The 15,985-nt window shown below is 44.8% G+C and overlaps 1 protein-coding gene across 8 annotated transcripts in view; it reads right to left on the bottom strand.

Moving 5' to 3' along the window:
* The window catches only part of ELOVL6 (ELOVL fatty acid elongase 6), a 70,545-nt gene that overhangs the window by 51,528 nt on the left and 3,032 nt on the right, over positions 1 to 15,985 (bottom strand). The window contains exons 1-3 of one of the 8 annotated variants that reach the window (XM_046940321.1): positions 14,549 to 14,697; positions 13,655 to 13,755; positions 2,055 to 12,920 (exon numbers count right to left, since the gene is read on the bottom strand). The exons of 3 other annotated variants lie outside the window; for them this stretch is intronic. The gene's annotated coding sequence lies outside the window, so the exon portion shown is untranslated. Of the gene's footprint in view, positions 1 to 2,054; positions 14,698 to 15,985 lie in introns of those variants that run through there. 4 more of the 8 variants (XM_046940319.1, XM_046940320.1, XM_046940318.1 and 1 more) reach the window with 4 other exon arrangements.

Genomic DNA, 15,985 nt, shown 5'->3' with positions numbered 1-15,985 from the left:
TGCTTTGGTTACTGCTATTAATTATGTACAAATTCCTTCAATTTTCAAGGCTTTATGGATGTCTTGATTCCCTAGTTTCACTCTGCTGCCCCTTATTAACATTTAAAAGACTTGCCTGCCTCAGGTGGTCTTTTCTTCTGTTTTGAGCTATGCTGTTACTACTGCAATACCTACAGTCCCTGTGGATCCTGCACCAGGGATGTCTGCAAGGAGGACAGAGCCAAGCCCATAGCATCCCACAGGTGCAATCTTTCTGAAACTGTTCTTGCGTAATGTAGGTCTGAATTCAGCCCTTGGCATTTTTAGATAGCAAAATGAGCTGAAACACCTTTCATTACAGAAGGTGCACTGCCTGAATCAGTTCCAATCAGGTGTGCGTGGGGGCATCACATTAAGTTGATCAACACCGCTCATACAACCAAGGGTACAATTAAGGAGAAAATCCCCAAATGGCTCAGCCTACAGATTTGCACAGGAAACACAATGGAAGTACAGCAACCCGTTTCTTCTCTAATTATTTCCTGTTTACACAAAACCCAGCATTGAAGGGATCCAATCACAGTAATCACCACAGTAGCTAAGCACTGCACAGGTTAATTAAGTTTTGCAAAGAGAGGTTCACCATGCCTCAAAGGCTGCCCTCTTTCAAATTCCCCCTTGTCCTTGGCTGAAAGGAAGACGTTCCGATATGCAATCCCCCTCATCTTGCAGAAAATGGCAGTCTCAAGTCCCTTGCTACTGAGCTAATTTTCCAAACTTATGAGATGCTGACCAGAAGGGTTGGTATTTTCCCACAACCACCTCCTCAGACTCATCCTCCAGACTTCCCACTTATTTCCCAGATACTTATATTGCCTAAACAACATTGGCTCGAACCAACTTGGTCACAAGTTGTACCAGAGGAGGTTTAAATTAGACGTAAGGAAAAACTTTTTCTCTCAGAGAGTGGTCAGGCACTGGAATGGCCTGCCCAGGGAGGTGGTGGAGTCACCTTTCCTGGTAGTGTTCAAGAGGAGTCTGGATGAGGAGCTATGAGATATGGTTGTAGTGGCTTGTGGTACCAATGGGAATGGGAGGACAGTTGGACTAGATGATCTTGTAGGTCCTTTCCAACCTTGTGATTCTATGATTCTATGATTCTGTAACTCTAATAAACAAATAAGCAATAGTTCTAGCAACAACTAAAATGTACAGAGCTTCTGATTCATTCATTTTTATAAAACAACTTCCTAATTTGCCTTTTATGAAAAAGGCAACTGGTTCTAAAGACATCACAAATGTGTTTTTTCTCTCCCCATGCAGGCAGCAAAGTGCTGCAAAGAACACATTGATCCCTCTGCAGTACTACAGGTGTAGGACTAGGGGAAAGAATGACCAGTTCCCATGTGATTTACAGCAAGAGTTGCCCACCATTCTACTGAGAACAAAGAACAGTGTTATTGTAATTCTGTATTGGGCACTCTAATCTGTGGCTGATCACCTGTTATCTCTGAAGGATAGCTTGTGTAAACTTGGAGGTACGATTTTATCACCCGCTAAAAGGTTTCCATTTAAATCCAGAGCTACCTCTGCTTCTACACCTAACTCTCATGCAAAATCCCATGAAAGACATCCAGATTTCCACATGCCATGCGCTGAAGTTTCTAAGCTCTCAGGGACCTGGCTATCTGATTTTACCTTCTGTCTGTAGGAAAACCTTTGCCTTGAGAAAGACTGTTGCACCTATATTTGCTCTGCTACGCTTGGTACAGGTAAGGCAGATATTACAGTTTCATCTATGGAGAGCAAAAAAAAAAAGGAGAAGCACTAAATAAAGACAAAAAGCCTTGGTGTCTCAAGTAAAATGATATTTCATAACTGAAGAGTAATTGTATCAGAGATTAGCTGTTAGTAGAGACAGCATGACTGTACACACAGAATAACCTAAAGACAATTGTGATTTTGGAGAGCACTTTTCCACAAGGTGAGAACATTTCACATATCATTAAAAGCTGAAATGGTCTTGTGCTCTTTGCTTCTGGAAGTCTGTACTTCACGCTTCACTTCCTACCTACCTGGCTTAGAACTTAGTCCTGATTCATCAGTCTTCTCTCCACAAAGCACTAGACGCATTACAGAAGTGTTTATCAGCTTTGTTTAAAAACGAAGAATCAAAAGACTTTTTAAGCTGAATGAATCAAAACCTGAAAAAGGCAAAGAGCAAGCAATGAATGTCACAGAGATGCAACAGTGACAATGGGAATCAAACACTTCGGGTTCAGCCAGATGAGTTTCGTCATGCACATTTTAGCTGCAGAATTTAAGCAGAGAAAATATTGTAGCCCAATGTGAACTAATAAACCACCAGGAGGAATTTGGAGGCATACTGAATTATTCTTGACTAGCAGAGAAATTAAATGGTGTTAATATCTGCAGAAGAATAGGTCTAGTGCAACTTCTGTAAAAACTCCACCGATCTGATGGAAAGTATCCCAAGTGGTGCTTCCATTTGGTGCAAAAGTATTTGTCACGTCCAGGGAAGAGTCAATGGAGAAAATCTGTCAATGCAAGTAACGACAAAATGACTGCAATACATCAGCACCTCTTTGAACTCAAGCAGAGATTTAAACAAAGTCTGAAAGATATTTACTCATAAATCAGTTAAATATATAAATCCCAGGATTTGTACTCATTACCTCAAGTTATTAGACATCAAAAGCTGATCCAAGGAAGGTTAGCAGGCATTTAATGTGGAACTAGAGACAGAAAAGCCTGACAAAATATATAGAAAAATCATAGGAGGATTACATCCATAAGAGAATCAAATCTAGATATGCATTTGAATCCCTATTGTAAAATTAGCACGCTATTATATGGCTCACGGTACAGAAGAAAACTTGTCCTACGGCATTAGGGGAAGCTTTGCCTCAGCCAAGTGTGGCAGGGCTGGGTTTGCTAGCTCAAACACTATGTCAGAAACATGGCAGCCACAGGTGCAGACATAAAAGCTCCTTTTGTACATGTTTCTGATACCAATCATAAAAGGCATTCCTTGTAAGAGATGAACTGTCAACTGGAAGATGCTCTCTGATAGCTTAGCTCCAGTGATACAGCAGCAATTCTCAATAAGCCAGGAAATCATGAATAATTTTAACTTTAAAGCTGATACACTGTCTCTATTTTTTAAATAAAGCAGGTGTATATGCAATGCACATTTACTTTAAAACCTGACTTACAAGATCAAAATGTCCATATCCTGGAGTACCACTAAATCCAAGCTAGATTCATTTTTAATCACTGCAAATCAGGATAGAAACTGTCAGCTACTAGAGGGCAGATTAAACTTTAATATAGTTCAGAAACTCTGGAACTTACAATTGAATTGCTGGAGAAGCACTCTTACGTCAATAGAAGTTCAAATGAAACAGAAAAAAGCAGTGGTTGATGCTTATTCTTGTGCTGTAACTGGCAGGATGTTTCTCCCTGGAAACCTGAAGTGGGATGGAAACACCCAGAGCCCAGTTTCATCTCGGTGAACAAGGCTGTATGGTCTGTTGGACAGCTTCTTACACCTCCTTGGCTAACACAGTTTTATGCCTCATTTGAATCAGTCCAAATCTGTTCCCCTCCTCTCCACACCTCTGCTGGGCAGATGCAGGCACTCTTTCCAAAGTCAGCTGCTGATGCTTCTACAACTATATCAGTCTATCTTGTGAAGATGGTTTTAAATTTTAGACCAAATACACTGCTGAAGTCTACATTGGTTAGCAGAAAGAAATTAATCCAAGGATATGGGAAAAATAACTATCAACAAGCTTTCATGATACTTGAGCTACTTTCAATGAGCTACCAAGTCTGAAGCTTTAAAAGGCATCAACATACAATGTAGGCTAGTGAACAGTAGTGGATTAAACACGAACACTAAAGTCTATTAAAGTCATTAAAATTAACTTGTTGATCTTAATAACAGCTAACTGCATTAAGATGTCTCAACATACTTGTAAAATAAACAGCTGGAAAATCTGGCCTAAGAGAGAAGTAATATATGGATGTTTCCCTGTCTCTGCCCACAGCCCCAAGCATCTTCAGGAGGTAACAATCACTTCCTTGTATCTTAAATGAAAAGCTGGATGGCCTGATTTGGGCAAGGGAATGGATATGGCGTCCTGGTTCCCATTTTCACTCCTGAGATCTGCACTGAAGCAACCATTCATTCCCCAAACTCACTGTGTGGCTGAACAAGGGAACATCAAAACATCACTGGAAGCACTCCTGCTGCCTGGGGTGGAGGAGAGATCCCCTGCTGCAGTGCCACTGCTCACCCTGTCCTGGAACATAGCACCATGCTGAAGACAAAGCCCACTCATAGTACCCACTCAGAGTACGCAATACCATCGACTGATAAAGATGAGGTACCTTTTCTAAAGCTCTCATATTATTGTCTGTTCCAGGGCTGGTCTCTGTTTGGTACGGTAAAACAAATATAAAACTTATCCTTTACAAATAGGTGATGCCAGACTTTCTTTGCCAGTAAATATAACATGAAAACAGAGGAAGATGAAGTAGAGAAGGACTAATTTAATGGAGGACATGCTCTGGTCATCATTTAGTCCTCACTGAATGGGTCCACAGTGCCAGGCACTGCTCTTGAGAATCAGCAAAAGTAAGTGCAAAGAGTACACACGCCCTCCTTGTACTGTTTGCAAACATATTTGGTACAGCGCATATTCAGAATCAGTGACAAAAATGAGCAAAGTTGGTCCCAGGTCCTTAGTATTGTCACTGGAATGCCTGGAGGGCTTTCAGTGCTCAGTTTGAGAAGCCGACAGTCATTGCTGCTACGGAGGAACATTTAACAGAAGAAAACACCAGAGAAGCTGTGCATTTTATGCCCTCCGGCACTTGCAGAAATCTCAAATAAAAAATGCCAAGACTTTCAAGTCTTGAATTTCCATTTGCAAATGCCAGACGTCCCCCGTGTGACTAAACCTGCAATACCCACACCTGCAATAAGCAGTACCATAAATACAGGTTAGCATAATAAAAAAGAACTGGCGTGTAGAGGTCATCGCTTCAACACAGACAGGATTTCAAAGGCATCTTCAGTGCTGAATTACACTCGGTGATGCTGGGGAATGCTGGCTGCCCACTCCTGCTGTGACACAAACTGATGAGCAGGAAAAGGCAAATGGGAAAAGTGTGCTTCATTTACAGCAGTGCTGCCACGAGGTTATCCTGTGTGGTACAAGCTCCTGGGAATGGGTATGTAACACTCTTTGATCCATGAGGGAAGAAGCTGTCTGCTAATTAGCTTCCTGGTAATTGACCATGCAATGTCATTCCTTGCATGAGGATTGCTGGTAAAACACTATACATCATCTAAACAAAAGAAAAAAAAAAAAAAAGAGAGGAAAGAGCATTATGTGAGGGCAGCTTCGTGAGACAGGCTTCAAATCAGCCTTAGGCAAGCAGGCCCTAAAATCTACAGGTGGCTAAGAAAAATGAACGGTGACTTGATCAGAAGAGATTGAGAAAACAAACAGACACAACCAGCTGGGATACCCACAGATAAGATTCAGGAGCCTTAACTGTGAAGTGAAAAGAATTGTCTTTGCATACCAACTTGGATCCTCAAAGATTTTAGGGAGTGTTCCTTAAGGCTCGTACTGATGGTATTTGAGCAGATAAGCAGGAAACGAGCTGTACTTCCAGATACACCTAAGCACTGTACATCAAGAGCAGTCATCCTTTCAAGTGGCAAGAGAACCAGTCACTCAGTTGCTCTGGGTGGAAGATCAAAGTGGGAAAACAAGCGGGGCTGAAAAGGAGCAGGTCACCAAGGAAGAGGAGCTGGGTGAACCTCATCTGGAAGCATCCTGCCAGGCTTTGATTCCCTATGCAGAGATGGCAGAAGCAGACCAGCGGGACTCCAGCAGCCCTAAAGTTCCTCCACGCTCCTAATGCCACACCCACAGCAAGATCCTGCACTGCACAGCTTGGAAGCGCTTTCACATGGGGACAGCGCTGCAGCAAGGGACAGAGGCACAGCAGCCTCTCCCAAGGAGGCCCTTCATCCCCTTTATTTGATTGCTGTTGCTCACTTGTATGTGAGCAATGTTAGCATTTGTCACAAAATGTAGATATCTCCCACCACAATCGCAGGCAAATGCGTGCACTCTGATCATAGAATGTCTGAGGCACAGCCCTGGGAGCAGAGCTAAAAGTCAACACAACAGGAAACACAAGGGAAAAAGGCAGCATAAGCATGAGTCAGCAGATGTGGGCAGCCTTGCTGGAAGCACTGCAGGCAAAGTCAGATGGGAAGCTGTATCAACCCAGTGACACACCATCACTGTACAAAGGGCTCCACTTGCAAGGAGGGCAATGCATTTTCAGGTAGCTCTGGGGAAGGTTTTGCTGCAGATTTCTTCCATTTCTCCCCTTGTGTAGAAAAAAAGAAATCTATTCCATGTTTAGAGACAGAAGAGTGATGGTAGAGATCTAGTCACTTGTCACTGCAAAGACCGCCTGGTCTCAGAATTAGCCCGTTGGCACTGTAGGCCAGAAAACACTCCACTGAACCTGTTTACAAATTAGCCCGTGTCCTGGCTCATCCTCCCACGAGCTCTGCAAACCAAGTCACTGACCTTCTGCCTTTGGCCAGGGAATCACACACGGCTGCACCGCACTTGCTGGCTGCGGCTACAGAAAGTGGTGAGTAGGACGAGGCAGCAAGAGACAGGGCCAGGAAGTCTTACGAAACTCACTGGGTTTCGAGCCACCAGCAAACTTATTGCCAGTTGCCCATTTTTCTGATATGGCATGTAAAAGCCATCACTAGCCAGCATCTCTGGGAAACAGGCCCCTGATCCACCACATAACCCCATTTACTACATATGCACTTCCTTCACGTGTTGTCCCTCCTCTCTATGGCAGTCCTGCAAGAAGCCCAAGGAGTGGCAGCTGAGCTCAACTTAGCAGCACTCATATCACCATCGGAACAAAGCTATGTCTAACATCACAGCCACCGTATGTAATCCCGCAGAATGGAATGAATCCCAAACATCAGTTTTCATAGTGAGGGTCTTTGAAAGCCTGCAGTTCTCCAAAAGGGTGCCTTACCCCTCTTAGGGCAAGACATACAAGGAGCAGCTGACATCCCTGGCTTTGCTCAGCGCAGAGCAGAGGACGCTGAGGGGAGGCCTCATGGCGGCTGCAGCTCCTCAGAGGATGCTCTGCTCTCTGGGGACAGTGACGGGGCCTGAGGGAATGGCACAGAGCTGTGTCAGGGGAGGGTCAGGTGGGGGTTAGGGGAAGGTTCTGCATCAGAGGGCAGTGGGCATGGAACAGGCTGCCCAGGGCAGTGGGCGTGGCCCTGAGTTGCCAGAGTTCAAGGAGCCTTTGGACAATGCTATCAGACATAGGGTTTGGATTTTGAGTGGGCCTGTGTGGGGCCAGGGGTTGGAGTCATTCACAACTTACAGCTTTTGTGCCCACTCAGGCAGCCAGAAGAAGACTGCTCAGAGTATGTGAGCCACAAAACACATGTGCTTCCATGGGCACTAAGTACCAGCGGACACATCATCTCCATCTCCTGTGGGGCTGCTTTTGGGAAAGTCACACAGATAGCTTCCAGAAAAGCCAGCTGGAGCAGTCAGACAGTTTACTGCCTTCATCAGGCCGTTCTGAGTCTCCACAGGAGGTCATGGCCCCAGGCGAAGCCATGTCAGTTGGCCTTGGCCATCTGACTGCTGCTGTGGTTGCGTACTCCAGATCCCGTGAACACTGGCAGGCCAACTCATTTTGACATCACCCCCATGAGCAAGGAGCAACAGGGAGGCTGCCATGTTGCCCCACAGGCTGGTTGATATTCAAGGGACAGGGTTAAGGGAAACACATGTTGGTATGAAGCTTATACCTGATGTGCTTCAGTCTACTGTGTGCATTAAGGGAGGCTGTCAAAATTGCTGGAAATGAAAATCTTACTTTCTTTTAATGTCATACAGGACTCTGCAGCTGAGAAGAGACCTCAGGTGAAAGTCAGTGAAGTAGTCAAGCTAGCCTGGTTGAGATTTTCAGCCACAGTGACTTTGAGTAGCTCTCAGAGCAGCCCCAGTAGCAGTGCAGAACCACTACTTGCAAGGCATATCTACTACCATTAGAGATGCTACCTAGCTTTCTGTCATTAAAGCATATAACTCACCTAGCACATGACTGTAAATACTCTGTCTAGACCTTAGAGAAGGGCAAAAGGATACTAGAAAACAGTACGTCTGCACAGTAATACAATGAACACAAGTGTCTCTATTGTAAGAACACATGAGCTTCTTGAAATTCCACCACAACTCATTCTTGAAAATTCAAGCAAGAAAAACTGACTAAAGATGTCTGAAGCCTAGCTCACGTCCCCTTTAAGCAGATGCAACATGATCTAGTTTAATGGAACTGGACCTACTGTTCGCCAGCAATAAATTTGGATTGTAACTAATAAGGTCATCAGGAGATGGCCTGTCACGACAAAAGCCTGCAGAAAATTGTAAAAGGAAAGCGTAGCAAAATACTTGTGGTCTGTCAAGAGGCTCCCTCGATCACATATACCATTTAAATTGATGTAGTTCAAAACTGCTCACCTTACTCATAAAAGTTCAGAAATCCAAGGACCACCCTCAGGATCTTACATACCTTGCAGGTCTACCCTGGAGCCATTGGCCTTCCACCAGGGAATATGCCTCATGATGTCAAAGCTGCTGAAGTCATGGGGACTGCTAAGGCAAGAAGAGAATTTGGAAAACCTGAGGTTGAAATCTGTGCTCCCAGCTTTAATGTTGATATACAGTAGATGTTTTCTTAATCTAGTCCATTTTTCTTTTCAATCAGGGCATACAACTAGAAAAAACAGAGGGAAGAGCACTGCTCGCTCACCAGTGTTAGCTCTTATAATTACTACTTCTGCCTGGATTGCCCATTTTATCAGTCTGGTGTGTATTTTTCCTACATGTAGACACAATCTCCTTTCTATTCATCTTCTTGCATCTTTTCCAATTATTCCACTTACAGTAATGACCATTTCAAAATATTTTACATCCCAGATGCTACATTACATTTATCTAACATACATACATATCTAACATCTACATACAAGTTTAGAAACTTTCTCTCCCATATTGAAGTCAGCGGAGAATTTACTATAGATTTTATCCAGGATTTTCCCAGCTAGTTGCCACAATGTGCTTTTCAGAAGAGAGGCACCTTTCATAATGAGATATGACACAGGCTGAGCAAAGCTACAAACCAGCAGCCTTCTTTTGTTATTGCTCTATTTCAGAAATCAAGGACCATGCAACTACATCAGAAGGCAACATACACGGGCAGTGCCCATGTGGTAACTGTGTGGTATCAGACCCACAGAAATGCTGTGGTATGAAGGCAGGATGATTGGCATGAATTGCCAATCCAAGATTTAAAGATAATGGATTTAACTCCAAAGTATTTACAGAGTTCTGAAACAACAAATAATGACGTAAAAAGCCAAAGTGGCGCTCTGTGTACACAGAGCCATTGCAAAACAGAAGGTCACTACCGGATTGTTCTGGTGTGAGTGGTACCAAAAATAGTACTTTCTTCATCAGCTGTAAGACCAAAAAACTCTATTTAAGCACACAGGAGTGACTAAGTGAGGTGAAAAGTTGAACAAGGTCAGTCAGTATCTTGTTTCAGACAGCAGCCAACAGCAGAGTCTTACGCAAAAACGTAACGGGGCAGTGCCCTCACAAAATAATGAAAACACTCTCCATCTCAAAACACTTTTGTCTCTTGAATAACCTGTTTCATCATGGGTCCACAATCAATGTTGTGTACTCAGTCAGCGTTCACTTAATGCAACTCTGTGATTTCAGCTTCTACCTAGGAAACACAATGAAATCCCCAGCTGTCAACCAAGGATGATGAAGAAACCACAAGCAAGCAAGGGATCTAAACCTAAGCTGTCCAAAAAGTTCTTAGTTACAAACAAACACTTCCCTTAATTGTGATCTGCAGAGACGTGAAAAAAGAGATGGAAAACCAGCCTCTCCTGGGAGTGCAAGAAAGGAAGAAAACCCAAGGCTTTCAGCTGCCTGGGTACATTGTATGTCTGAAACCACAACACTCCCATCACTGTTTACAGAAGTCCTGAATTCAGCAGATGCACAGGAGAACTGGGAAAATTCCCTATTAAAGCTAAAATAAGAGGAAAGCCAGACTTTGTAAAGATCTCTTAATAAAACCACTACCTGAACAGGACAGTGCAACAACTTCAGCATCCTGCTTTTGTTTATACTTAGGGGAATTTACTACCATCTTAAGTACCTCTTAACAGTTCTAAATGTAAAAGAAAAAAGAAAACCAGACAACTTTATTAGTCAGAGGATCAGACTCCTCACTAACACCATGTTGGTGTTCTTACTGAGACGAACTTGGCCCGCTGTTTCTTCCTCTGAAGATGTTACTTGGCAATCCCTGGGATTGCTCTTTCTAGGTGTGTTTATATCACTGACAGCTCAAGACGTACAGGGTAGATATTCATCCTTAATAACACTCTGGACTGACCATAAATTTCATGTCCAGAAGTAAGTGAATTCATCAGGTGCCAGAATCGGTGCATTCAAATTGAGGAGTTCATGATTGTGGATGATGATCAACTTATTTTTCACTCAATTTCCAAGCTTCGTATGCTGGAACTAATTACCAGTAAGCTTTAAAATTTCTACTCAAAAGTTATCATCAGAAGATGTCTGAAGCTTTATTGGACTACCTGAAGGACAAGTCCTTCCATAAATTTGCAATTACAAACGGCCCGGACTTTTGCAGTTTAATCCCATGATAACAAAAATAAACTGCCTTCTCTCCAGTATTAGAGCAGCTTCTTACTCTCCAGTTACCACAATCAAGGAGACAGACTGTGTCCCACAGCCTTGCCAAGAATTAAGTTTCCTTCAGTGCTACACAAATGTAAAGTTGCACAGTATTAGCATAAAAGCTATGTTTTCTGAATTCTTGTAACACAACTACTCATATAGGTCTTACCATCTCAGAATAACCTCTGTGACACGGTTAAAACAAACAGTAATACCTCAGAAAGTATTTGCTTCATATTTTCCAGCTAAGAAACTGAGACACAAGGAGCAATTTTCAGAGACAACATAAGCCCCCAACTTTCACTGAAACCATGGGACTTGAGCACATTCTGAAGTACTACTCCTGGATGATGGATGTGGGTTTGTACTATGGGCTATGTGGGTTTGGGCTATGGCTACGTTCAGTTTGAAGCCAAGTTCCCCCACGCTCAGGGGTGGATGTACTGATCATCACTCCCCTGCATGCTGCACATTGCACAAACTACTGTACGCCCTCTGCAAAGTCCCAGGATCTCTGGCACAAGGTCAAACTCCTCTTCTTCACCACTCCAAATAACCACTCTCCCTACACAGGGTCAAAGGTTGCTTGGCAGATACAAGATCTGCCCATCATTTCATCACCTCATGGCATGTCTCCCCCGCAACATCCTGGCCACTTACCGTGGCAGATCAGGTCATGTTACTTTTGGAGCATTTCCACCTGCTCCCGAGTCCATAATTAACACAAGTAAGCCTCGTGGCAATCAAAGGTAAGACTGTTGCCCCCACAAGAGTCAATAAGGCTTGCAGCTGAAGATGTGTAATGGAACACAGCACAAAGGGCACAAAGAAAGTTGCCATCATGTGCAATTGCTACTTTGGATAGGAAAGCAGTACACACTGCTACTTTGGCTTTGCCCCTTAGGACTAGAAGTAATAAGTTGCAGCAGGGGAGGTTCGGATTGGACATTAGGAAATTTTTTTCTCAGAAAGAGTGGTCAGGCAGTGGCACAGGCTGCCCAGGGAGGTGGTGGAGTCTCCATACCTGGAGGCATTCAAGAAACATGTAGATACGGCACTGAGCGATGTGGTTAGTGGGCACGGTAGGGATGGGTTGGGGTCGAACTAGGTGATCTTAAAGGTCTTTTCCAATCTTAATGACATGATAGAGCTTCTTCCTTGAATTAGCCCAGGTGCAAGCACAGCCATGTTGCCACCCACATCACTGCTGGCCAGGATGCCACTAACCCCAACGTCCCCACCGGACTGTATTTGCATCCCACAGAAGCCCAGGGAATGCTACACTGTGACACACATATATGGAAGCGAGAATGGCAGGGCTCACAGTGCCGGCAGTGCTGGGGGCTTCACTCAGGGATCGAGCATCACTTTGCAAGGCACTCTGTCAGCACAAAGTAAAGGCAAATTTTTTCTGCTTCAGCCCAGGACAAGATTCAAGCGGGCTGACAAAAGTTTACAAAAACAAGAACAAAAAAAACAGCAATACACAGGTAACGTGGTTGTACTGATAGCTCACATCAATACAGTCTGAGTCAGTGAAAAGTTTATTTTACATTTCAGCCAATGCCAACTTACATTTAAAAATAATATTTTAATCTCTGACCATTTCCATAGGAAAAAAAAAGCATCTAAACTCTCTCTTGATTAAGCTTTCAAAAGAGTGTTTTCTGTCATCTTACTTCATGCGTTCCCAGCGGACCCTGTAGTACAAAATCACTCTCAAAGCTACAGAAAGCTCCATAAGCACTCATAAAGTTTACCCTTGAAGCAAAAAGGGAAATCCCAGCTCTATATTCTCCTGCATATCAACAAACTCTGAAGCAGAGCAGAGTCTCTGTGCTCACCCATCAGCCTGTCCCCATCGCCTGCACCCCCAAGGCACCTGGGGAACCAGTCCAGTGCTAACACTGTTAGGAAAACAGCAACATTACAGGTTTTCTCTTACAAGATGTCACTCCTTCTAATCTCCGAATTCGTCACTAAGAGTCCTCACGTGGAAGTCAGTTGAGAAGGGCTTGGGCTAGGCTCTTGAGCAAGGGGCAGAGACTGTGTAAAGAGTTAAAAGAAGAAATAAGTACAAACATCCCTCTATCCCCAGTGCCACTACAGGCAGCTGTGGGGAAGACATCAATTCCAAACACAAAGCAAAAATTTGAGGGTTCGATAACTGGCCAGACCTTTCTCTGCTGAGGCCAACATTAACAGGACCAGGCTTTACTCCTTAGGGAGCAATAAATGCTCTGGTCACAAAGGCTGACTGCATTTTCAGTGGTCTGCGAGGCCAGTTACATTAAGTAGAGTAGCAAATGGAGTGATCAAAAATCCTAACCATGCTAATTGCATTCTGCTCTCATGACATGAACCTAGCTGAAAATGCTAGCTGTTTTTTCAAAAGTGCCAAAGTAATTCAGCATTCTATACCTCTTCTTAAGTGAAAATTCTCCTCAGTATTCAAATTTGCATTTGAAAATAATGGCAGTCTCCTAAAAGAGTTCATGTGGGCCATTCTTACTAGGTGGCTAGTCCCACCAGCACACAGTGTTTCACATACAAAGCAGAAGAGATGTCTTCACTCTCAGAGACTTAAAAATTCATGAAGCTGCACAGCAAGAGATGTGCTCAAACTCCAGGAATAGGGTGAGGGAAAGGCCAGTGACTGTGTTTCAGAGGCAGGCTGAATCCAGAAGGCACCAACACATTTATCTTCAGGATGGTATTTCTGTGCCACCATCTTTTCTGTTCTGTTGTTTTCCTCAAGCACACACGGAGACAGAAAATACCTGATCATCTGAAATGACAAGCGTTGCTGCTCCCCACTGGCTCTGTCCTTCCACTTTCAGAGAGGCAGAGTTCTGTGATGCTGCAGTACATCAGCCTTTTGCTCAGGAAAGGAGGAGGGAAATGCAAAGGAGTTGTTATTCGCTAATTTCTGTGGCACCAGCATCACTCTGTACCTTCAGTTTTTCAGCTTTCTGGCCAGTTTGCACCAGAGAGCAGCAGAAAGGCCTTCGTGCACTGGAATAAATGTAAAGGTAACCTACATTCTCTGAATTTCGTCAAATAAAACAGCCTCCATGGTGAAGCTCCAGTGCTGCACTTGGCATCCTTGCCGTGGCACTGAGGAGAAGGACAGGGTAACTGCAGCACCCCTCCTCATGCCCCCCCAGCATTTTGCAAGCACTCGGTTTAAAAAAAAAAATAAAGTAGTTTACATCAATCTTAGGTGCCATACACATACGCCTGGAGTGATAGGCACAGCCTCTCATTCTTGATTTTTGCATGAGGTAAGAGTACTTAAATGGATTAGAGAAGCTTGTTCTGCATTTAGGAAACAAACCTGTCCAGAACGATGGTGCCTGCATGAATTATTAAAAGGGAAGCACATCTTGAAACCCAAATTGGCTCACCTTCTGCCTTTCCACATCTATTTTCAATTTGGACTGGAGAGAGAATTACAGCAGGGTGTGAATTTCTCCCAGAATTGGGGGCGCTCTCAGTCCCCTGCCATGTCAGAATTTCAGATAACAAAAGGTTAAAACCAACTTTTTGAATACAAAAGCATTTACACTAATCTAGGGCTCGCAGAGTTAATTTCACAGTCGTGTCTGAGTCGCCAGACTTTCCACGGGGCTTCTCTCTGCCCTACAGCTTCATTAACAAAAATGGCCACTTACTACGGCACAGCCCCACAGCACCCTCGGGGAGCAACTAGCTCTGTTTTCATCCTCCTGCTGCCACCTGAAAGCTCGCTGCTGGCTGCCCTGCTGCGTTCCCAGGGCACCAATGGCTCGGGATGGGATCCCAGGGCTCTGCCGCCGCCGGCGGAGCAGCACAGGAAAAGTTTCTGTGATTTTCGGCAAGCCCTCGCCTGACGTCACCGCAGGCAGATAATCTCGGCGCAGTCAGCACAGGCCTCCTGCCTCCCCATTGGCGAGCCCCTCGTCAGCAGACATCTGAAGATAATTATTATTGGCCAGACAATTATAACAGGAACAACTGTCACTCGGTGCCGATGCCCCAACCTGGCGCTCTGCGGCGCGGCGGCACCCAGCTGCCAGCACTCCCGCCACCCATCTCTGCCACTTCAGCTCCGGCCGCTTTCTGCCGCCGCAGTGCCTGCAGCCAGGATGGCAGCGCTGCTGGCCCCTTCGCTGCACGCCTGCCTGAGCCCACGGCCCCCTGCAAAATCCACGCTGTATTGATTCCAAGAAATGAAGGGCTAGAGCAGCACCCACTCTCATGGAGCAGCTTGATTAAAAATAATAATATTCCGCAGATTAATTGCTTCATCTCTTTTCAAGGAAGTTTGGGAGGAGGTGGTGGGACAGCTTGACCTGAGAATTCATTTTAAGCAATTGTTTTAACAAACTCCTGGCTTAATTCTTATCTTGCCGAAATCACAACTCCTGCAACACAAGCACGGTAAGATCAGTGGGGTGCTGCATCTTATATGAAGATCCAGCTCTCTGATGGCAGATGGTGGTAAACAACAGCCTTCCCACAGCACGAGTGCAAGTTGCTCCATGGGACCCGATGGACCTAGCAGCTCTTTAGCCTCTCCCAAACGTGCTGTTACTGGTGTGGGGTAGGGAACCAGCCCTTTGCCCCTGACACTGGTGGCCTCACACCCACCCTGCCGCCAAGCAGTAGGGTGGTGGGATGGCACATCAGGAAGGCATGAAGTCCATGAGCTTGGAGGTACTGGGAATGGATCGTTCATTCTCCCTCTGCATCCCAACAGCAGCCTCTGTACAGCACAGCTAATGTAGGCCCACGCTCCAAAAAGCCTTCTCACTGTGGGATGAGGGTCTCCGTAAACTGACAGAGGAAGACCTGGGATGAGGTAAGGAGGCCCTCCCTCACTGCTGTCAGAGCTCTCAGCTGTCAGGAAGACTCCATCCACATCAGCCTCGCAGGGAACACTTCCAGAGGCAGAGTGGGAGTGAGGAGAACAACCCCACTGTGCTGAAGGCAAGCATGGGTATTTGCAATGGGTAATGCGTCTGCCACATTCCTTTGTCCTGAGGAGCAGCTTGAAGTGGGAAGATGGAAGCAAAAGATGCTTAGCCCTGGCAAAAGAGAAGCAGCCATGTTGTCCCTTGCACCATCAC

The sequence above is a fragment of the Gallus gallus genome, chromosome 4, assembly GCF_016699485.2.
Source record: "Gallus gallus isolate bGalGal1 chromosome 4, bGalGal1.mat.broiler.GRCg7b, whole genome shotgun sequence".
NCBI lineage: Eukaryota > Metazoa > Chordata > Aves > Galliformes > Phasianidae > Gallus > Gallus gallus.
This window is presented reverse-complemented; position numbering and strand designations above follow the sequence as displayed.